This window comes from Diabrotica undecimpunctata, chromosome 10, assembly GCF_040954645.1.
Source record: "Diabrotica undecimpunctata isolate CICGRU chromosome 10, icDiaUnde3, whole genome shotgun sequence".
Taxonomy (NCBI): domain Eukaryota; kingdom Metazoa; phylum Arthropoda; class Insecta; order Coleoptera; family Chrysomelidae; genus Diabrotica; species Diabrotica undecimpunctata.
This window is the reverse complement of record NC_092812.1, coordinates 39,771,427-39,796,746: the sequence shown is the minus strand read 5'-3', so window position 1 is coordinate 39,796,746 and position 25,320 is coordinate 39,771,427. Positions and strand designations below refer to the sequence as shown.

The 25,320-nt window shown below is 33.1% G+C and overlaps 1 protein-coding gene across 1 annotated transcript in view; it reads right to left on the bottom strand.

The window, feature by feature from the left end:
* Positions 1-25,320, bottom strand: part of Fim (plastin-2 fimbrin) — a 106,624-nt gene that overhangs the window by 49,489 nt on the left and 31,815 nt on the right. The gene's annotated exons all lie outside the window — the stretch shown is intronic.

The following is a 25,320-nucleotide window of genomic DNA, read 5'->3' as shown; positions in this document are numbered from 1 at the left end:
TAAAAAGTAGTTTTTAAGAAAAAAACTCTCTCGTAATCCTTCCAAAGCTGCCACGAATAAGCGCAAGCGAAGGGGATAACTGAGCTAAGATCATTTGGAAAGAAACTATAATCTATTTCTAATGAGTGTAGAGTAATAAAATCTCATGAAGTATTCAAAAGCGCTACAGGGTAATCCGTCAATAATCCGTCAATAAATTCCGTCCGCATTGCAAAATTCTGTCGTTTCATAAAGAGCAGGTAGGTATCACCCTGTTTTCAGGGATTAGTCCATTGTTATCGACAGATAAACACTGAGCCAGAGGCGCGCTAGTGGGTTAATTGACAAAAGAATATGCATTCTTAAAAATCATATTAAAGGAAATAAAAATGTAGTACAGCAGAACAGTGTTATTAAAAAAATATAAAATGTAACAATAAAATATATACGAACCGAAATCGGGAAATACTCACAAACACACACGAATGAACTTTACATATTGAAACACTTGTGGGGAGTTTAAATCAATTTATTCACAAAAACTACAAAAACTTTACTGGATACGTTATTACAATTCTACATCACTATAGTCTTCATCCGAAGAACTGTCATCATCCCCTGGTGTTATAATTATAGGGTCAACCACCTGATCGACCAAGTTGTCCAGTTCCCACATTTTATCTTCCTCTTTTAAAACATGCTGGATTGCTTTTTGCCAGTTTTCTGATGTGATTTCCATAATGGCTTGATCAAACAATACCTTGACATCTTTCATTTTAAATGTGGTATTGTGCCTTGCAACATATCCTTTAACTTGTGCCCATATAAGTTCTATGGGATTTAATTCGCAATGATATGGCGGTAGGCGTAGCACAGTTACTTTATACTTTTCTGCTACATCTTCTACGGCATATTTTATGAAGCGAGATTTAAGTTGTTTTACTACGGCTAGTAGTTCCTTCTTTATTGAATTCGTCTCAAACTGAATACCTTTATTTGACAGCCAGTTAATAATTTCTTGCTTTCTCCAAGCTGAAGTTGGTACCTTCTCTATGCGCCTTGAATGGTAGCTTGCATTATCCATAACCACGACCGAATCAGCTGGAAGAAATTTTAACATTTCCCCGAAGTAGTCTTCGAAGACATCCGAATTCATGTCCTCATGATAATCTCCCGTCCGACACGACTCAAAGCTTAACAAACCTTCTTTTAAAAATCCTTCTTCGCTTCCAATGTGAGCAATTATAAGCCTCTTCCCTTTTCCCGAAGGCACTTTAATACCCGTCGAAAGGCCTTCTATGAAAGCTTGGCGAGCACTTGTTACATTTTTATCTTGCCACATTTTTTGGACTATATAACCTTCGTTTATCCACGTCTCATCAAGATAAAAAATTTTCTTGTGCTCTCTGCGGTACTGTTTTATAGTTCTCAAATATTTTCGTCTCCAGCAAATGATTTCATCACTTTCCAGTAATAGTGCCTTTCGATTGTGCTTTTCCCAGGAAAAATTCATACTTTTTAAAGTTTTCCATAAAAGTTTTCTGGATATCAAAGGAATATCGTTATCTTGGCTTATCTCCATTAGTATTTTGTCAAGGGTGGGTATTTCCTTTTTAAAATAAAACGAATGAACTTTTCTTCGAATGTCACGTTTGGTGTCTTCACCTAAGATTTTTATTGGTCTTCCTGATTTTCTCTTGCATGGACTTAACTGGCCTGATATCTTTCTTTCTCGCAATAATTTAAAAATCGTGGACTGTCCAATTCCAGTCATTCGGGCACATCGCTCAACACTTTCTTGTACAGACAAACTAGGGTGATCGTGTTTTATGCAATCATATACATTTAAAATTATAACTTTTTCACTAACAGATAGCGGAGAATTTTTTACACCTCTTTTCTTTGGAGTAAATGTCGCCATTTTATAACTTTTTCACTATTTCTATATCACAATATTACTGTACGTTTAATTGGTGTAGTAACAATTACTAACTCGAATGTCGAATGATAATAATAAAATAAAAGAGAGATTATAATGAAAGTGTAAGTAAAACCTCATTACGCGTTATTAGTCTTCATGTTGATTTATTTTAGTTCTTAGTAATATTAGGAGGTGCGTCATACCCTTATCAGTTTCTTCTAATGCTTTTATTCGTTCAGTAAGGAAGTGAATTTGTTTTTATAAATAAAAATGTAATTAGCTTTAATGACCATATAATGGAATACGAGTTTGAAGAATAAGTTAATCGAAAAATTAAATAAAATTGGTTATCACAAAAAATCCAAAATATGATATTTTGAGGTACATCAATTTTTGACGACGAAGTTGACATCCGTCCATTTGCCTACGCCCATGACGACACCGAAATTCAGGCAAATTTTATGACACTTCATGATTTATTACTCTACACTCATTTGAAACCAATTATAGTTAGAACCAGTGAGGCTAAATATCTGGGTGTGAGCTTGGATTCTAAGCTCATCGTAATAATTTTAGCAACACAGTTACACAAATGGAACCGTCTCGAGACAGATCCGCCTAGCACTAAACTACATAGAGATAGAACTACTCTAAATAAACTACTTAGAAATAGTTTCTGAGAGAAACTCTCTGTTAACCCTTCTAAATATTTCACGAATAAGCGCAAGTTCAGAGGATTAGTGAGCTGAGATCATTTTGAGAGGAACTAGATAGAACCTATAGAGACAGGCATCAAAGAAGCCCTTAAAAGTACAGGAACGTCATTATTATAGACTATTACAGACACAATCCTAAAACTAAAGTAAAGAACACGTGAAAACCCAATAATATGGTGAATATTCACGATAACATTACTGTCACTCTAATTAACTAAGTTATGATCATATTCAAGTAATATTCACTAAAAAAATAACGCGATAATACCATATAAATTGAACAAGTAATGTCTTACAATAATGGTGGTCAAAGAAGGACTGTAAGTTTAAATGGCTATAATGCCAAAAATTAAAAGTCAATTTTTTTACGAAAATACTAAGTTATCAAAAAAGTTATTATAGTCAACATAATGTTCAAAAGTTCAATCTAATTTCTTGCAAGAAGTTTTAACGAGGTTGACTCTTCTATATTCACAGTACTCAACATTTTTGTCATCTACAACTTAAAAAAATGCAAAATGGTTCTTTTTTGTTTGGCCTTGATCTGTTTAGTAGCTAATTAGATTTATGATACAATTGGTCGTAAATACTTGGTCAGTAGTTACTCTTTCGTATACTGCAGTCGAGATTTCGTCATATGAAAAGAGGAAACAAAGTAGTAAAATGCTTTAAACCAGAGGCTCTGGAAAAACTGATGTCAACGAAGTGGTTAATTTTGACCAAAATTATTTTAAAGTCGCGATTAAGGCTTGTCTGACTTATTGCCAGCTTAGAAATTCAAAATCATACTCTAACAGAACAATTAACACGTTAAGCACGGTGAGACATCAACGCAATGTCTCACTGTCCGGTAAACTTAGGCCGGCGTGACACCAATAGACGTCTCATGTCAAACAGAAAATAAGACGGCGTGGCTCACTGTAAAGTCACACGATAATGATAAATTTATGGGAGGCGATAAATAGCCGTCTATAGAAACATCTAATGTGAACCGGTCTGGAATTTTTAGACACATTCAGTACTTACAGTCAACTGAGTGTCATCAATGAGGAGATATTGTATTTCAAAAATAAAATGCATATAAAGTAAACAAAACATTTATTAGCAAAAACTCAGTTACAAAATAAAGACATAGTTTTATATAAATGAAAAAAAAAATCGCATTACTTTGATTTTGTAGCAGAATGCGTTTCAAAAAAACATGGAACACAAAAACTCTTTTTACAAGATGTGCACTGCCATTTCGTTCTTGGAGTTTTGCTTTGTGCTTCTTGCCGTCCTAAAGTTTCTTTTTTTAAAGCATAGCACACAACACATCGACCTTTAGCGTGCTCTTGTAATACATGACGCTCATGAGTTACATCTAAAAGTGTCAAGGCAAGATGCTCTCTGAATTCAGTAATCTGCATTTTATTTTTCGTTATTTCCTTATAACACAAGTATGCATTCACTAAAGCAGAACCTAAAATTAACTCGATTGCTAACTTCCGGTACCATTTCGTTCCCTTTCTAAGAGAATGCGAATATGCTTTCAATTGATCCGAAAGATCAATATAAGCTTTGGCTTTGTTATAATCCGCGATGGCTTTTGGTTTTTCTATCTCTTTTCCACGTTGTCTCACTCCCACTACCTCATCGGTGTGTTTGGTGGTCAATAGCAGCACATCTCTCGTATCTTTCCATTTCATCATAACGACACCTGTACCACTTTCCTGGGCAAATACTTCATGTCTTTTTAGTTTTTTTGCCACAACTTCTTTCGCGTTCAGTTTTCTGTTCGTCCTTACAGTTCCAACAAGATGTGTTTTTCTGTTCAATAATTTAGATGCTAAATCCACACTAGTATAGTAGTTATCCGTATGGAGGGTTCGACCTTTGTCCAAAAGATTGTCCATCAAACTCATGACTACATTCGCTGTTGCATTACTGATACCATCAGTTCCACAATACACTTGTAGATTATAGGTATATCCACCAGTTGTACAAAGTTTGTACAATTTGATTCCAAATTTGTTCTTTTTGTTTTTAATGTACTGTTTAAATTTTAAACGACCTCTAAAAGGAACAAGAGTTTCGTCAATACATACATCTGGTCCTGGCACAAGAACGTACTGAAATCTTTCTATCAACTTATTGATCAGTGGGGTCAACTTTCTAAGTTTATCATTTGCAAAGTTCACATCCGCGTTATTGTTGAAATGCCACATTTGAAGGAGTTGTTCGAATCTGTTTCTTGGCATGAGATCTTTTACCTTGTTAGCGTATAAAAAATTAGTGCTCCAATAAGCTTTTAGACGTGGTAGCTGAACTAAACCCATCCAAATAATTACACCAAGAAATATTTCCATTTCTGTGTTATCAGTGGGAACCCATTCCTTTACGTGGCCTTTTGGCTTCTGCTTCTCTCTCAACACTTGCTCGGCATAAAGATTGGTTTGGTACACCATATGGTCAATAATCTCATTTGTAATAAATAGTTTGAAAAAGTCGTATGGAGTCTGCTCATATCTATCGTAGAATTCAGCTTTAATTCCAATATCAACACTAGAGAAATCAAACGTTCTTAGTGAAGTACCATCAACGGGTCCCCATACTATTTGAGTATCCTGGGTAGTGTTATTTTCTTCATCGGCGTCTTCGGATATATTTCGAGCTATCACATCTTAGCTCAATAGTTTGATCAATCTGTAACAAAATAACTGCTGTGATCCAAAAATTTTTCAATTGATTTATAATAGCAATTTCGCCAACAAAAAAGAAAGATCTGAACTAAGCTTACTCACCATACTGTTGTCGTGTTCAGTTGTAAGTTCACTGATACATTCAACTGACGTGGATGGAGCAAGTTCTCTTTCAACATTGATCGCCTCAGTGGTTTCAAATTTTTTTGCACGTTTTGTAGGAATTTCTTCATCACTACAGGTTGCGTCACTACTATAAGGTACATACTCATCGGATAAATAAACGTCCTCAAATTCACTTATTTTATCGTCTTCATCAGATAACAATTCATCCCACAATGTTTGCAGCCTACGTTGCTCTTGTTCATAATCACCGTTAGCCATGCTGCTCTCTTGATGTTTCGACTTAGAATGATGAAATGTGCGTAGTCAATGAAATCAGAAACACAAACCAACTTGTTGTCATGCGCAAAGTGTGACATCACATTCATGTCTCGCCGTCTCTGTAGGCCGATATATTCGGAAAGACGGCGAGACATTAATGTGATGTCACGAGAAAAATGATAAAAAAATACGTAAAATTTTGCAATATTAGAACTGAACTATATGTCAGTTATACATATTGAGCATTCTATTTAACAAAAAATAAAAAAAAAACTCCCGTCCATGCGGAACTTTTTTTACTTAGTACACCCGTGCTTAACGTGTTAAGAGCTTTGAAGGCGATGATACCATACAGAAACCATGATGAAACCGGAGTTTCAATCTTATATAAAGGTTCTTAGATCATTTTAAAGATTACTTAATAAGGAACTTAGACATTCTAAAATAATAAACGTTTATTTTATATTATTTGTTTGTATTACTATTTTTTTTAAGATTTTTGTCGACTTCCTTAAGTTAGAAGATAATGTGAATATTTCATTATGTTTGGGAATAAACGACAATTATTTTAATTAAAGTTACATGCAAATAAATTCTTGACAGTTTACATTAACTTTCCTTGATCTCGGAAGCATCTCGGATTGATAACAAATTTTGATTTTTTTTATTGATATTGTTAGTTATGTTATGTGATACATTATTCTTAAATTATAATGTGTCCCTGATATGTTGTTACATAAATAATATTGGTATTTTCTTATTGATAACTTCTGCTTTCAGTATCAAGTGTATCAAATGTAAGATTCATGCTAGTGTTAAACATGTTTTAACAATTTTACTAAAATACCAGAGATTAATAAATTGTAGTATTTCATATTTTTGCACAATATGGACATTTCTACGAGTTCATTGTTTTATTCATTCACTTCAGTGTAGTAATTCAATACGACAGTCTTAGGTTTCTTACGTTTTTATTTAGTAATTGTATCAGCTGTTTTATTTTTTTATTATGTAATAAACTAAGTTTTGGATAAAATAGATCTGTGTGTTGGTTGTCTGATTTTGGAATTCGAAATTGGATGCAAAATTCCAAAAAGTGGGTAAAGCTTCATATAATTTACCGGTTTACTTCATCGCACCATCATTAATTTTTACATACCAGAGAAATAGCACCAACAGTCGATCGCTCACATAAAAAATCTACTGCGCAATGTTATTCTGAAAGTATTGAAATGTTAAGAAGATAAATTCATAATTTAGGTTTTCGTTGAAAAAAAAAACCAGAACTAATCGTCACATTTTAATATAAAAACAAGATATACAAAAATTGCGATTGTATTTATTGCGTAGAATTAAAAGATAACGATCCGAAAACAAGACAATCGTCCTCACCGATGAAACCTATTTGCATTCTAGTTACACTAAGATGGATTAAAATCCATTTCTAAGGTATAAATGCTTATAATTGTTGGTGCTGGCAATGAAAAAGGTTTTGTGAAAGGTTCCTACCCAAAGTGGAAATCACAAACAAAAAGAATATTAGGACTAAATGAATTCTGAAAACTATAAAAAGTGGTTGATAGAAACGTTACTTTTAAATTTACCATTCAATAATGTTATCGTTGTTGACAACGCACAATATTAATTCTCTATGTGATTGATCCTATCGCAAGACAATATGACCATGAGGTATTAAGACTACCACCTTATCATCCTGATCTCAATCCAATCGAATTGGTTTGGGCTACATTAAAAAATTATGTGGTATCAAGATACGTAACGTTTAAATTAAAAGATATGGTGGGACTACGCAATGAATTTTTTGAAAAATGTCTGAAAATTCTGAAGAATGAAAAATTGTATAAGAGAAAACGATCCAAATCAAAGACGAATTGATAAGTGAAAAGTCAATCAAGTCTTTGATCAGAAATTAATAAATTTTGATGAATAGTCCGATGACTGTAAAGGTCGCGGCATATTATAATGAACGTATAGTTTCCGGCACGTAGCGTTTCCAGTCCAGCAATCGGACTGCACGTTTACATTTTCATACATAGAACATTTCAGTTTGGTTCGGTGAAGATATGATCTCGCTTTTCTCGACAAAAATTATGTGCAATTGCTCTTCTACTTAACGATGAAGAAAAAAAACCTGTATTAAAAAGAAGGTTTGAAGAAAGAAGGTGAATACTGGACTTTATACAAAGAATTCATTGATGACGATGAAAAATATTATGTTTCAGTTTGATTCAGTTTGAATATATTTTAAATTTAATTACACCTTTAGTTAAAACACAAAATACTACATTTAACGAGGCCATACATATCAAACCAAAGAGTATTTTTAAAAAAGAAGAGGTATCACTTTCGTGCAAAAGTAATAATTGTTTATCACTTCCGTGATTAATTGTCACAAAGCAATAAAAACACATGCATAAATGACAAAATAGCCTCGAAAATTATTTTTTTAAATATTCTGTATCAAAATCAAACAAAGACCTAAATAAACAACGAGGAGAAAACGACAGAATTTACATTATCCGTACCAACTAGTAATGTAACGAATATTGACATTCGCATTCGCGAAATTTGTGCGAATGTTTTGCGAATATAAATATGTATAAGAAAAAAAAATAATTTGAAGATTAGGTTAATAAAATAAAAATCCATTCACTTCTCAGTTTTTTTATTAAGAAAACTCACTTTATTTTACAAGCTTAGAAAACTATAAAATTAGAAAACAAAAAATAAATGTGAATATTCGCATTCGTATTCGCGAATATCGGTAGCATATATTCGCATTCGCATTCGCGAATGTTCAAAAACTGACATTCGTTACATCACTAGTACCAACAGGTTCGTTCCGTAGCCGTCGGCATCCGTAAAATATTGTTTTCGAATATACTGAACGGAAGCGTTAGGTCTCTGATACGATACGTTCCGGACAGTGTGAGTTGTTCATATTTAAAACCATTTAAATTATATTTTTCGGAAACTAAACGCTACGTGCTGGAAACACAACGTGCATGATAATATGCCAAGACCTTATTGATGAATCTTTGAATGAAACAGCGGTTGAAGAAACCGATTTATAAATATTTTTAAATTCAGTTGATAACGGTATAAAACCAGCTTTTAGACACACTTCAATTTTGAAAATAATTTTCTAAAATATTTTTGCCTCTGTTCTTTTGTACTCTATTTAAAAATGTTAAAGTTTTGTAAATATGTGAATGTAGTGTATGTACGATCCTGCCCAGAGGCGATTGCAGCTGCCTCGCCGTAGATACTTATCAATAATAAATATTAGCTCTTAGATTTCTGGTAGGACTTTACAAGTTTTTTACAATTGAATCAACAACAAAGCATTGCGGCACAATAGTTTGATAGAAGCTGTGAACATTGGTTCCGATGGAATTTAATTCCTTGATGCTTCGGGATGGAAAGAAAAAACCTTACCAATTTTATTGTTATTGGCAAGGATCAGATCACAGTAGGACCACAAAAGGCCATTACAGGAACTGGACAGAACTTGAAAGATATTTCGTGCCAATCAAAAACATTTTTGGCGGATTCTATTGTCAGACTGTTCCTTATTTAATAATTATTCCCCAATTATCTGTTGTGGAAGAACTAAAGGCAGCCTAACACCATTTAATTAGTGGCATGCCTAACGTGCGTGCATTTTTACAACCAGATCAAAGTGCAATTGTGTTTCCGAAGCAGTTGTTAGATATTGGAAATGGTAAAGTCGCTATTGACACCTCGACCGGAATTATTTCATTACCTAGATATGTCTATTACTTATCAGACTCGAAAGGGAAACTTATTTTTAAGAAGCTTTAAGAAACTTTAACACATTATTTAATTCTAAGGCGGAACGAAGTTCGCAAAGACAAAAAAGTTGTAAAATAGATATTTAATTCTATTGACGTCCCGTTTTTAATAATCCAATATTTGGGGGGGGGGGGTAGAAGGTTTGGAGACCCCCTCAATAGGAGTCGCTACTTCGGTTTTATTGAACACGGCATTCTAACACATACTATAAATTTTCATAAAAACCTTTTACTTTTAAATCTTTTTGATCAATATTAAAAAGTTCGGTTTTATTTTGTAATAACACCCGTTTAGGTAGTTAGGTTAGAGAGAAAGATAGAAAGGAATGGATATCAGATGAAACATGGAATCTTATCGAGGAAAGAAAACAACGAAAAAAAGATATCCTGCAAGCAAGAACTGTAGAAAGAAGAGCACACCGACAACAGGAATATCAAACAATAAATAAATCAGTTAAAAGAAAAGCAAGAAGAGACAAAAGAAGGTGGGCTGAAGAACTTGCAAAACAAGCAGAAACAGCTGCACAACACAACAGAACTAGGGAGCTTTACCAAATTACTAGACGACTAACACAAAAAGGATCAAACTGTTCGAACATTGTAAGATCCAAAACAGGCGAATTACTTACTACAACAGATGATCAAGTAGAGAGATGGAAAGAGCATTTTCAGGAGATGCTAGGTATTTCCAGAGATAACGCAGACGAAATTGTCGAAAACCCGCAGAATATAGACTTACATATTTCTTGCGAGGCCCCTTCCAAAACGGAGATAATAGCAGCTATCAAATCTCTGAGAAACAACAAGTCACCGGGAATCGATAACATTGCTGCTGAAATACTTAAAGCTGATCCGCATCTAACTGCTGAAATTTTGCTCCCCATAATCCGAGAGGTGTGGGAAACAAACCACATTCCAGCGGGCTGGAAAAAAGGTAACATTATCAAGCTTCCAAAAAAAGGCAACCTCACACTGTGCAAAAATTGGAGAGGAATAACCTTGCTTACTGTCATAAATAAAATTTTCGCGACCATCATACTGAAAAGAATAACTAACAAGGTTGAGTTTCGAGCTAATCAAGCAGGCTTTAGACCAGAATCCTCCTGCATAGACCACATTAATACTGTGAGGGTAATAATGGAACAATCGGTTGAATGGAACACACCCCTATACATGGTTTTTATTGATTTTGAACGTGCCTTTGATAGCTTGTCACACGCTGCTTTATGGAAAGTTTTAGAGCTAAGAAACATCCCGCAAAAAATAATTTCTATTATAAAGTCACTATATACTGATGCGAAATGCAGCGTGACACACAATGGGATAAACAGTGACGAATTCAACGTACTTACTGGAGTTAGACAGGGATGCGTGCTTTCTCCGTTTCTTTTTAACATAGCTATAGACTATGTTCTCTCCAAACTAGACTCTGACACAAGAGGGATACAATGGACGTTAACCACACGCCTAAGCGATCTAGAATATGCGGACGATATCTGTCTATTAGGTCAAAGGTTCCAAGATCTGGCTTACCAATTGGAAACACTTTCCACTGAATCCAATAAAATAGGTTTGAAAATCAATATTAGTAAAACCAAGTCCATGAGAATAAATGCAAGGAACAACACACTATTTACTATCGACAATATGCAGATTGAAAATGTGGAAAACTTTACGTATCTTGGAAGTGTCATAACAGAAAACGGAGGTACAGAAGACGATATTCGTATGAGGATACGAAAAGCCCAACAAGCTTTCAGCACGCTCAACCCTGTTTGGAAATCTGGCGAGTATACTACAAGGACAAAGATCCGAATATTCCGATCAAATGTCATGTCTGTTCTACTCTACGGATGTGAAACCTGGAAAGTGACAAACACCCTCACAGACAAACTGCAGGTCTTTGTTAACAAATGTCTACGAAGAATTGTTCGTATATTCTGGCCTAACACCATCAGAAACGACGATCTGCTACACCTGACCGAACAAAAGAGGGTACAAAATGAAATTAAGTCCAGAAAGTGGGGTTGGATCGGTCACACACTCCGAAAAAATAGTTGCAGTATCGCAAAGACTGCCCTAGAGTGGAATCCCCAAGGGAAAAGAAAAAGAGGTCGCCCAGTACAAACTTGGAGAAGATCCATCATGGACGAGATAAGAGGCCAAGGAAAGTCTTGGAATGAGGTAAAGGCCTTAGCGCAAAATAGAACCCGATGGCGCGTTTTCACTGAAGCTCTATGCTCCACTTAGGAGTTCAAGAACCTTATATATATATATATATATATATATATATATATATATATATATATATATATATATATATATATATATATATATATATATATATATATATAGGTAGTTAGGTAGTAAGACTTATTTTCATCCCTAATAGTGGTATAATTTACTACCGATATTTTTGTGACAACCTGTATATAGGTGATCATCTTAAATAAATGTGACTTATTTCTTTAACTAGGGAAAATATAAGGTGCTTTAGAGAAGACTTTCGGACAACAGTATACCATTCATAACAGCGAAATATTAATAATCTGAACTGTCCAAAACATTTAATAATCTAAAAATAATATATCTTAGTAAGTGGTAAACACTGTAGTTACAATAATCGGTATGTTCGTTTACCGGGAGAATAGTGTAGTAGAATGTCTTCATTATGAGCAGTAAAATACACATTTCTGTACACATGTCATAACACACGTGTACGGAATTTTGTAAAACGTACAAAAGGGCGAATTGCAACAAAAGTACATTATCACATTCCCCGACTGTGACACGAAGTATTTATTCACTGCCTATTGAATCAAACTTAAATTTCTAGAATACAAAGTATTCATTACTATGAATAAAGCTGATGATTCATGCATAATAAATTTTATTGAAAATGGTCAAGGAATTAATAAAGCAAAGCAAGTGTTTATAATTTAAATCGATTTACACTAAGAAAAATAGATCAACAATAACACGGAATGTTTAAATTGGCTTATCTTTTAGTTTAATTTTAATTAAAATATTTTTTGTTTTTGAATGGAAAAGTTGAACGAAATTAGTTAAGAAATTTCGAAAAATAAAAATATTGAACATATGCATATATTGCAAATAAACAAAAAACAGTAATACTACTAAGAAAACAAATAGGCCAAATAAAAAATCATTCTAAAGATTTAAAGAAGAAAAAGCATTTAGGGAGTACGACCATCATTCTCTTTATTGTTATTTATATTCTATTCGGCTTCTCTAATGACATAAATATATAATTCTTCTATCGGATTGATTGTAAATTTTTTGCCACGCAACCACACTGTCGTTTCCTTGTCACTCTTAACACTATCGCACGAATCTTCGTATATTAGCCTATAGACCAGAGAAATTAGCAAATAAAAAGCCTTTTTCGTGACACTCTTTGATATAGTCTACACTTTTCCATATAATTTAACGGTCTTCACCTTTATTATTTAAAATCAAATAGCGATTTTACACTGTTTATAAGTAAATAAGTAAGTTTAATCTTTTGCATATTTTGTTTATTACATCGTGCTATCACCAAATTTATCAAAACAGTTGTTAGACACCTGTGTCAACGAATGTCACGGGAAAATCCTTAGTTCTCTGGTCTACTATTGCTGTGTAGTACTTATTGTATACTTGAATACATATATAGGATAAGAAAATAATAACAATCTATTTACAACCATTTTACAATTCAAAGTTACCACCCTATTTGGATTAGAAATACCATCCTCAAGTAAACTTTCTTATTATTCTACCATTTTAACTTTTTTTTTCAAGTTTTCAAGTTTTAACATTTTTTTGTAGCGAAGCTTTCATTCGGGCGTGGTATTTATATAAAACTATACTCACATTTTTATTTTTAAACATCTTATTTAGTTTATATAATAATTAAATTGACTATAAAATGATATTTATTTATATTTTATTATTAATTTAATATTTAGTCTGACTTTGACAAGTCTGTCAGAAGTAACCAATGCTTGGCAACAATGCAGACGAAATATACAGCGTAACTTTGATGATCAGCAGTCACAGTTATCCATTTATCACCAACAGTTATTCTTATATTTTTTGTATATATTCCAAATTCACAAATAATTTTTGTTAAAACTAAAATATAAATAAATATTAAAATATCAACTTTGTTGATACGTTTGCAGGTGGCGTTTCGAGCAAACATAATAATTTATTGAATTATTTTAATATACACCGTATTTTGTTTAAAATATAAATAATAAATAAATAATAAAATTACTTTATTAAATTTTAAAAATACAGAAAAATGGTATGAAGATTCGCGCTAGTTTACAGTACCACCTTTTTATCACTTATTGAGCATGTTTACCACGATATTCTTAGAATCCGACGGTAAAACCACATTTCAAACGATTATAATTTGTTTAACGTTGTTGCTTTTACAGTCCATGTCTCGCAACTATAAAATAGGATCGACCAAACGTAATACCTCAAAACCATTTTACGAAGAACTCGTTTCCATGTCATAAATGTCTTAGGTGATCTTCAGCCACGATAGATAAATATTGTTTGCTACAATATTTAAAATAAGAATATTATATACATATGTGCACATATATACACTTATGCATGTATATACACTTATGCACACATATACATCCATAGGTATTAATCAATAAATAACAAGAAAAATATAAAAAAGGAAGTGGAAACATTACATTGACCAATAGGTGTAGTTCATCCAAGGCCCTAACTGGACACTGACGCAAGCCACAGAAAAGCGGATTGAAGCCTTCGAGATGTGGATCTACAGGAGGATACTAAAAATATTGTATATGGATCATGTCACCAACGTTGAGGTCCTACAGCGCATGAAAAACAAAAAGAAATGCTTAATTTAGTGAAAAAACGTAAGCTTGAGTACCTCGGCCACGTGATGCGGAACGAAGAAAAATATCGAATTCTTCAACTCGTTATGCAGGGTAAAGTATTTGGCAGGAGAGGACCGGGACGCCGTCGTATCTCATGGTTGAAAAACCTCCGACAATGGTTTGGGATGACCTCCGCGGAGCTGTTTCGCAGAGATAAGGCAGTGAAGAAGGCCCTAACCAACTTAACTTGATTTACAAATAAAAAATTAGACAAGGTCAGTTTTCAGACTACGGTGCCTTTCATAGCGACTTTTTACTACAATACAAAACAGGCAACCGCGAAGGGAGTAATATTGCATAAGGATAAACATGAGGAACAAATGCTAAATACATTCAAGTCGATTCAGTCAAGAAAAATAAAATTTTTCTCTTAGTCCTTTTTAAAAATTCCCAGATGATTTGTTTTATTTAATAGTTTCGTCAAGACAAGTATAACAGAAAAGCTTAACTTTGTGGAAAAGGTATTTGTTCGTGTGCCAGAGTTTGCATCAAATACTTAATTGTCTCATTAGGTTTATGTTTTATTTAATCATTATGTTTGACAACCCTGGAACTATTTCATTTCCGATTCGTGCATTAAAGTCACCCTTAAGAATTAAGGGCTCTTCATGAGTTATTTCATCCAGGATGGTTTGCAATTGTTCGCAGAATGCCTCTCGTTCCTCCTTAGGTTTGCAGTCCTGGGGGCTATAGATAGATATGACATTTAATTTTTTGTGATGTTCATATGTATTATTCTTTCGGAGATATAACGGCAGTTATTTATGTTGTCTTTAAATTTTTTTATGGGCAAGTATACCTACGCCTGCTCGTGCTCGTTCTTCTTTCTTTACTCCACTGTATACTAGAAAATATTGGTTATACTCTCTTTGGCCTTTACATTTCTTCTTGGTTTCTTGGATTGCACAAATGTCTGTTTTTATTTATCAGTTCTTCTATTATCTCTTGGTCTTTGTTGTTGAAAGAAGTAATGTTCCATGTTGCTAATCTGATTTTTCCTTCTTGTTTTCCTTTTGCGTGGTTCGTCATCTTGGGTTCCGTCTGGTTCCGAGGCTTTATATCGGTTCTTTGAATCTTGTTTTCTTTTACAATGGGTAGGATGCTAACCTGGCCCATCAACCCTCCTCTTTTATCCGGGCTTGGGACCGGCTATGGGCATGAACGCGGCTTTTGAGCTACTCAATCCACCCAGTCATCGCGCTCATAACTCCCAGGCAGACAGGGAATACCTGTGGTATAATATGCCATAAGGAGCTGTTGCATCAAGCCATAATTTGGCTCGAATATTTAGAACTTCATATAAAACTGCTACACGATAAATAAAAATATTCAATACTGCAATATCGTAAAAGATTTAAATGCCTTAATGTCTGTAATGCCTGTAATTAAATGAAAGAAAATCTGGTTTATATCCAGAGGGTCTAGAAAACTGTACCAATCAAGTAACATTCAAATTAAAAAAGAAATTTGAAAATAAAGGTTTGGTGCGCCATTTTGTCGACCGGTATTTCTAGGCCCTATAGCGAAGTGCAGCCACTAATTCTAACAGAATATAATAGAAAAGAGACCTGTCTCCTTTATTTAATTACGATTTTATAGACTTTAAATACATTTACTTTTTATCTTTTATACAATACCATCAACTTTTTTTCAAGACTTTTATGGCATACGTGACTGTTTTTAATTTTCAGTCTAATTTTTGATATATTATGTTAAGAATCAAATCCAGAATATCGTTAACAGCTCAAAAATCAAAGGAAATAGCCATCCTTTTAAATTTTGAATTGTTTTTCAATCTTGGTAAGAAGATTAATCCAACACCACAACAACCGACATTTTTCCTCGTTTAATTACTAATGTGTGGGCATAGAGGTCGTTGAAACAATATGAAATTCGTACATTATGATATGAATAATAATTTTTTGTGGTTAGATGTTGATATAGCTACGTTGTTAAATAAAATGTGTATTACAGTTTAGTAATAATATGTTAGTACTTGTACAGATACAGAAATCTTTATTGCATTTATACTTTCCCAAAAAGCACTTAATATTTTATACATGAGAATAAACCACAATAAATTGTAATAAAAATTACATTTTTTATTTTTGACGTTACGATGTTCAATCCGGAAAAAATCCTAAGTAAACGAACATTTACAGGTTATATAAACTATTTACAATTTTTATTTCAGAAATTTTTTAAAATGATTTCCGCATTGGAAATTGAAAGGCAAAAAATATGTTATTTTTATTACAATTCATTGTGGTTTATTCCCATGTATAAAATATTTAGTAAACAAATGCCACAAGCAAATAGCTTCAGAACTGTATCAAAAGAACTTTATTTGCAATTTGGAGCACTGTAACTGGGAATTTTTTGTTGAATGTTGTCTAAAAATTTTTTACTAAACTGTCTACTACACAGATTAGATCAATAACATTTACAGAATTTAGGTGGTGATAAAATGAATAAAACTGAGTTAGATGGAGTGTGCATTGCTTAAAAGTGTTGATTATTACATTTCCTCTCCCTACTATGGACTTAACTTAGTATTCGAAGTCTTTGAAAGCATCTGCGATCAACTTCTTCAGAGGTCAGAAGTTGAATGTGGGCCAACTGTGGGTAAGTTTTATTGAGAGTGCTAGAATGCCCAGTGTTCTTATCGAGTAAACGAGTGTCTGGAATTTTCAGTTTTCAAATTCAGTTCTACGTTTGGGTATTAGTTAGTTACTTGTCGTATACTTCTCGATCCTCTCTAACAGTTTACCCTCCAATGTCAGATATATGTTGTCAACAGGGGTTTTCGAGATCACCATGTATTTGGTTTATTTATATGCATTGTTAGTCCCCTTCTTTTGCTTTCTCTGTTAATGATGCTCCCTCCAATACTTACACCTTCAGTTCTTTCCCATAGTGCCTCCTGAAATATTATTTGGGAGTGCACATTAAATATTTGTGGCGACAGCACATCAGAATTAATTTCTAAAGGACTATTTTTAAGATACTAGTGAAGTTAAATTCAAATAGAATGACGAAAAATTCTTCTAATACTTATTAGTTTGTTTAATCCTTTTGGCGTACCGTAAAACATATTTACTTTACATTAATTCTTATAAAGCCGCGATCTGACAGTAAATAGTAAATATTTATTAATTTCACACTAACATAGAGTTCCAACCGTGTTCTCCTTTATTTTCACTAATATCTATTATCTGTTTCTCTTTGCGGAAATGAACCAGCAAAGAGTGCCTTTCCAAGTTCTGTGAGATGCTAGCTTAAGAAATAATGCGTAGTTGTCAAACAAAAAATGTTTGCGTTTTTACTTTATTTCAATAATAAAGTAGGTAGATGGCACGTACCAACAACAATAATTCTTATCAGATCTATATAATGAGTCCTTAGTTTACATAATCATAATTTATTTTTGTATCGTAAATTTTTTTATTATATTTATTAAAGCCGCTATTATGACTTATGTTGCTTATCCTATAGTTTATTTTTATGAACGAGAGAGTAATTAGCATAATTTTAACTGGTAGCTCCGACCACTCCATGGGCGTGCTCAAGATTAATTGAAAAATTACTTTGAATAATTGTAAAAAATAAATGAATTATTTCAGTGTTATAAAGTGTTATGTGTATGTAAACAAAAGTGGCCTCGACTGGCCTACATTAAAAAGGGTTTTAAAAAAATTCACATTTTTTTTAATTTTTAAAAATTACAAAAGAGAAAAAGAGTTTTTAAAACCGTCTAAGGTATGTTAAATAGATGAATAAAAATATTAATATAAAACTTACAGCTACTTGTTACAAATCCAAATCAGATTCAGAAGATGAACTTTCAGAACCAAGATTTATAATAACTGGCTCGATCATTTTATCAGTAATATTGTCCAGCTTCCACATTTTTTCCTCTTCTTTAATAGTGTGATTTACTGCCTTTTCCCAATTTTCAGGTTTTACATTATTTACGGCCTCCAAAAACAACTGTTTAACATCATGAATTTTAAAAGTGGTATTTTTTCTTGAAACTTCACTCTTTATCTGTGCCCATACCAGTTCAATCGGGTTTAATTCACAATGATATGGTGGGGATCTAAGTACTGTCATTCCACGATTTTTGGCAATTTCATCAATTTCGTATTTTTTAAATTTTTCTTTATGAAGGGCACACAACGAATAAAGTTCCTTTCTTATAGATCCGGGATGGTACGTAATATTTTTTGAACTCAGCCAATTCTGCAAGTCTTTTTTTAACCACTTGGTTGTGGGCAGTCCTTCTATAAGTCTGGAGTGATAACTTGCATTATCCATTACTATTACACAGTTCTTAGGAAGAAGATCTATCATTTGTTCGAACCATTCTTGAAAGACATCAGCGTTCATGTCTTCATGGTAGTCACCGGTACGAGTTGATTCAAGTTAATAAACCACCTTCAACAAAACCGTCTGAACTGCCAATGTGTACTATTATCAGCCTGCGTCCCTTTCCTGATGGTGGGTTTAAACCAGTAGATAAGTTATTTACAAAAGCGTGCCTTTGACTTGTAACAGTTTCATCCTGCCAAAATTTATTTGGTGTATGGCCCTCGTTGATCCATGTTTCATCAAGATAAAATATTTTTCTTTTTTGGTTTCTCATTTCCTTTATGGTTCTTAGAAAATGTCTTCTCCATATGACAATATCGCTTCTTTCTAATAAAATAGACTTTCTGGGATTCTTTTTCCAGCGGAAGCCTATTTCTTTTAAAAGTTTCCATAACGTACTTCGACTCATTTCTGGGTAATCCTTATCATCTCGAACTGAGACAAGAACTTTATCCAATGTTGGAAATTCTTGTCTAAAGAAGAATTCATGCACTTTCCATCGAAGTCCTTCTTTAAAATTATATTCTATTTGAAATTTTGGTTTCCCTGGAGCATTACGTGGCATTTGAAAACTACCACATTTCTCTTCTTTAATAACTCTGTAAATCGTAGATTTCCCAACACCAAATGTACTGCTACCTACTTTTAGTGAACTGTTAAGAATTTTGAATACGCCACTTGGACCTTCCTATATACAAAATGGAAAAACCCACTATCACATTTTCTGTGGAATAAGTTTAGAAGGTAATTATCTAGTCAATTACTGTCGTAGATTCCTGGAATTAAAGAATTAAATGTTTGATTGTTGAAACCCTTACTTCGTGGAATGCACTCATTTCAGATAAAATAAAACGTTTTATTTTATCTAAAGAATTAAACTTTATTTTGCAAATAGGCAAAGAATTAAACTTTATTTTGCAAATAGATAAAATAAAACGTTTTATTTTATCTAAAGAATTAAACTTTATTTTGCAAATAGGTAGGTACTTATTAAACTTTTATTGGTTATATATAACCAATAAAATAAACATCTTACATTTCTTGCAAATTCATTAGTACCTGTTAACCTCCATCACTCCGACACTGGCAACCTTATTTAGGGATTAGTAGCCCTCACAACTATTGTATTCTATTCTGCTCCAACCTTTATACCTGGTGGTCATACTCAATTTAAAATTGTTTTCCTATATACTTCTGTAAACTTGTTGACAAATATCTGTTTTTCATTGAGTCACCCGTATCAACAGTTTAGGGATTTGCATACATAATTTATTGTTTTATTACTCTCTCATACATAAAAATACACTATAGTGCCTGCGCACGCATGAAAAATATTTTGAACACAACAGTCCATTGGAAAATTCCCTTTCTAAAAAATAAAACCAATTATAACAAACGGTATGCAACAAATCAAAGGTGCAAGGTTACGTGACAAAAGTATAAATTGTTATAAAAAGTTTGGTAAGGACCTGCCGTACTAACAAAAAATTCAGAGAAACAAGCTATCGAAATACGAAAACATAAGATAGCTAAATTGTACCACATCAATATCCAGTTGGATTTAAATATGTATTTCCTGTAATAAACTGTAGTTACGAGATATGTAGCCCGTTCTTCAATACATTTGTTCTAGGCACTTTGTTTTTTTTTTATTATAATTTACTCCAAATTCTAAGAACGAATGCAATATTTTCCTTCATTTTGCTCAAAGGTGTACTCCAGTAAGTGTCTGCTGATAGATGATTTATATAAAAGTTTTGTTTCTTATTATGGTTATATTAAACGAATGGATTCTTCTAATCATGTTCTCAATTAAGTACGTTTGACCGATATTTATTCAGGTGAGATAATTTATGCGTTTATAAAATTCTTATTTATTAAGTATATGATTGACTATTGTCTTGTAAAAAATAGCAAATATGAGTAATAACAATGTTTTTAATTGCTTTTTTTTATTTTAATAAAAAAATATACAATATATTTCTTCTTTTTTTCTTCTTCTTCTTCCTATGCCGTCCCCATTAACGGAGGTTGGCGACCACATTTTTAAAGGCTTCTCTATCTTTTGCAACTCTTTTTTTAGAAATTGTAATACAAATTTTATTGTATGGTTCTCATTTTGAACCGCTTTACTTGAACTGATATTTGAGGAATTGCCAGATTTTGAAAAATGCTAATGTTTGTGAAACCATGCATCAGACATTTCTGCGTGGTCATTACAAAGGAGGAAAAGATCAGCTATTATTAAACAACTAATCAAGAGATAACTTTGATTTTGCCAAGATCATTCGATAACTTTTGATAACTTTTACAGATGCTAAGTAGACGTATGTAAGTTTATTATGCCGAAAAAAAAATTACATTGCAGCAGCTTTTTATGACATAAACCCAATTGAAAAATGTGAAAAGTTATGAAATTCGAAGTAGAACGTGTATCATCTCTATATCGCCAAATTTAGTGATGGCCGTATTAGAAGCATGGCAATTTGTTACTGAGACATATCCATCCAACTCATTGTGGGCGTAAGTATAGTTACATTTTACTCAAAACAATTAATTGTTTATTAATATTTTTTCATTTCCACACATCAGAAATGTTAAAATTTTGTAAATTTAGTTGATTAGTCTGAATGGATACGTGATCTAAAAGGCCACGCATAGAATCTTTAAGGTGTTCACAAATTGATATCGTTTTCTGTGAAACATGTATGACTTCCTATCGGCGTTTTTGTTGGAACATTTTTGTGGTATTTCCAAAGGTTTGCATAGTAAATTGGGAAATATATTATTTCCGGCGTTTGACTCATCAACATAGTTTATTTGCTGTCTCTCGAGATAAACATTATTAGAAAAACATTTAATTATTTTTATAAAATTATACTTTAGGTAATTTATTTTCGTTGAATTTTATAGCTTTATGAACTTTGTTTTGTATATATTGAATGTTGTATTGGTTTAAAAGATTACGATAAATGTTATTAGCGTAATTTGCAATAATTATAGTTTGTACTCGTAAGTGTCTAATTATCTTTTAAATGCCCCTATTTCTGTATCCTAATATAAAAATATCGACATGTTAAAATGTATACGGGTTCACATTATCTAGTTTTCACCTATATTTTTTTAGGTTGTTAAAATACGTAGAATGGCATATTTTTTCTACTTGCGAACTGAGCAGGGTAACAAAGAGTTTGTTGGAAATTACCTACTTTTGAATAATGATTTGATATTTTAACATAACTTTTAAGATTCAGCCAAATATACTGAGTGAGAAAAAAGATAAATACCTACGTATGTTTATTAGAATTTATTCATAGAATTTTTTACATATCGACCTATCTATCCATAAACAACAAGTGATACAACTTTCAGGCTTATATGTTATGTTTTTGTGGTGGCTGCGTGAATTGTTTAATGATAAATATAAGAATTCAGTTTTCGTAAATTTACGGTGTCAGTTAAATGTTAAATTTCGTGTAGCTGATTGAGAATTCTTTTTTTGATAGCCCAAAATGCCTGGAGTGTGTAGAATTCACCGGGTGTCCCAGCTAAGTAATGAGAAGGGTCGAATGATCAGGTTACGTATTTTGTATTGAGAACGATTACCGAAGTGGAAAACGAAACGTCAAATATAAACTTATTTTAAACTTAAATTGTGGCTTATTCCCAATAAAAATAGTAATTGTATTAAAATGTCACAAGAAAATAGCTTCAGAACAACGTGAAGCCGGTCTATCGATAAAAGTATGATGTGTAATGATCAACAGATGCATCATACTGCAGTGTGAACGAGCGTGGAACTAGGAAGGCCTAGGACACCGAGCGAGGGGTTCTGGACATCACAGAGGAACGAAAAAGCGACAAGATCGCCGATTAAGACTTCTGGGTCTCAGAGACAGATTCACTAGTACTCGAGCCATCGCAAATCAGTGGTTTGAAGGGTATTGATTCTGGTGTAGAGAAAGAATTCTATGGGACCGGTAATGAAATCAGGTGGTCTTTAGTGACAAATCTCGATTCTGTCTGGGGATGCACGATGGTCGGGCAAAAATGAGAAGGTGACATGGTGAAAGACGTGACCCACAAGTTGGCAGAGAGTGGTACGGTCTGCTTTTTTCATTCAGAGGCAATATGACAGCTCGACACTATATTCAGGAAGTAGTGGAGTCTCATCTTATTCCATATCTAAACACCATTTAAAACCCGATTTTTCAGCAAGACACTGGCAGACGCATATTGCCAGATAACCGTTAGCCTTCAAGGATCAACATCCTATCAAACATTTATTTTGGCTACTTTGGCAATTGAATATGTCTGGGACATGATAGGTCACAGGCTCCTGAATTTACAAGACCCTCCAAATAAAATGCGTTAGGCTTTCACGGCCATCGTCTAACTTGTTAAACTGTTTATTCGGGCTGTTACGCCGTTGTCTTTTGGTTTCGTTTACGCTAACACTAGGGGCTGGCATCTTCTGGAGATGTTACTGCTTCGCTTGTAAGACTGCTCGCCGGTCAGTTTCAGCTTACAAGCGAAGCAGTAACATCTCTAGAAGATCCCAACCCTTAGTGTTGGCGAAACGTCGAAAACTAATCTCAGAAGACAACGGCCTAACAGCCCGAACAAACAGTTTAACAACCCTCCAAATACTTTTGCAGCTCTTACTTATGAAGTTGCAGTAGCCTGAAATGATATACCCCAACAGGATATCGACCACCTCATCATAACGATGCTCAGTTTGGTTTTTAAATTAACATTAATATTTTTTCTGACGAAATAATAATAATCATACATAGGATACATCTCACAGTCGAAATATATCTTATATGGGTATCATATTACTAAATCTGCATTAAAAACTTTATTTCAAATATATTCTCAGCGAAACGTTTATAATGAATATATTTGGTTTCAAATCCGTAAAATCCTACATGGAGTATAAAAATTACAATTCTAGTGTACGAGAGCATATACAGTACAAAAAAATGAGCTAAAATAGACATGCCGTAGAAACAATTACGACACTGAAGTGGAACTGGGCAGGTCACTTAATAAGAGCGCAAGATGAACGATGAACTAGAAGAACTCTGCAGTTTAGAAGAACTCTGCAACCTACGTTTTGCAGATGACACAGGCTTCTTGAAAATAATTGAGAAGAGTTAATTGATGTAATACGACTGGTTGAAAACGAAAGTCAAATATTTGGTCTGCAGTTAAACATATCAAAGACAAAGATCATGATAGTGGAGACTACATAACAATCATCATCATATAAAGAAATAAAATTAAGATGTGATCTAGCAAAAGTCGCCGTAGGAAAGATGTCCAAAATATGGAAGAACTCTCAAATTTCACGAACTCTAAAAATGAGGTTGATCAACTGCTTAATATTTCCAATACTGGCACACAAACGTGAATCTTGGACCCTACGATAATCGGAAAGAAGAAAGATAGACGCCACTGATATGTTCTGTTGAAGAAGAATGTCACGAATTCCGTGGACCGACCACAAGACAAATAATTCAATTTTAAATCAACTAAATGTCAGCAAAATGCTCTTCGGCAAAGTCCTCTACAACAAATAAAATACTTTGAACATATTATGAGAGCATATACAGAAAACATGGAAAGACTTATTATCCAAGGAAAAGTAGAAGACCGAAGATCAAGCGGAACATCCCCAACAAGATGGATCAACCAAATTACAGGACTATGCAAAAGACCTATGCACGAGTTCTTTGGAGATGGACAATACACGACATCACGATGGCCACTACACTCCCTCCGGGTGGGGGGTATGTTCAGGATTGAAGAGAGAGGGAGATAATTGTAAAGAACATCTTTGTATCTATCATATTTTGTAGAAACTGAACATTTATAACGGTTCTGTAGATACTAAAATAAGCAATTTTAGTATTGAAAATGTTAATAAGATAAGCATAAAATGCTAATAATGGTGTTTCAAAAATATAACTCAAGCGTACTGGCGTTTATACAATGCGTACAAAAAGCAGTGTAATTTACTTGTTTTTTTCTAATAGTCCGATTCCTAAGAGGTTTACCAAAAAAATTTGTCATGCTGTCTGTATAAGTCAAACCTACACCATTGCTACAAAATAACATTGATATATTTTTTAATTCCTACAACCTGTACATTTTTAAAAATTTCAATAAACTTCTAAATTAAACAAATAACAATTAAAACTGATTTTTCCGCAAAAACCTCTTATTAAAAACTTTTTACAAGTTTGTCACAAATCGAAATATTAGCGAGCATGTTACTTTTTTAGACACTGTATAAAAGTAACGAATACAGGTTAATATAATGGAAAACTCTACAGTAAGTCTCTTATCACAAATATGAAATATCAAAAATTAACAATGTTAATTTTTTAAAGAAAATGTTTCGTGTAGAGACCTTGACAGTAATAAAATTAATACGGCTGAATAAAAATTATTCTGTAAACAGTACCGACGAACGTTTGGTGATATATTTTT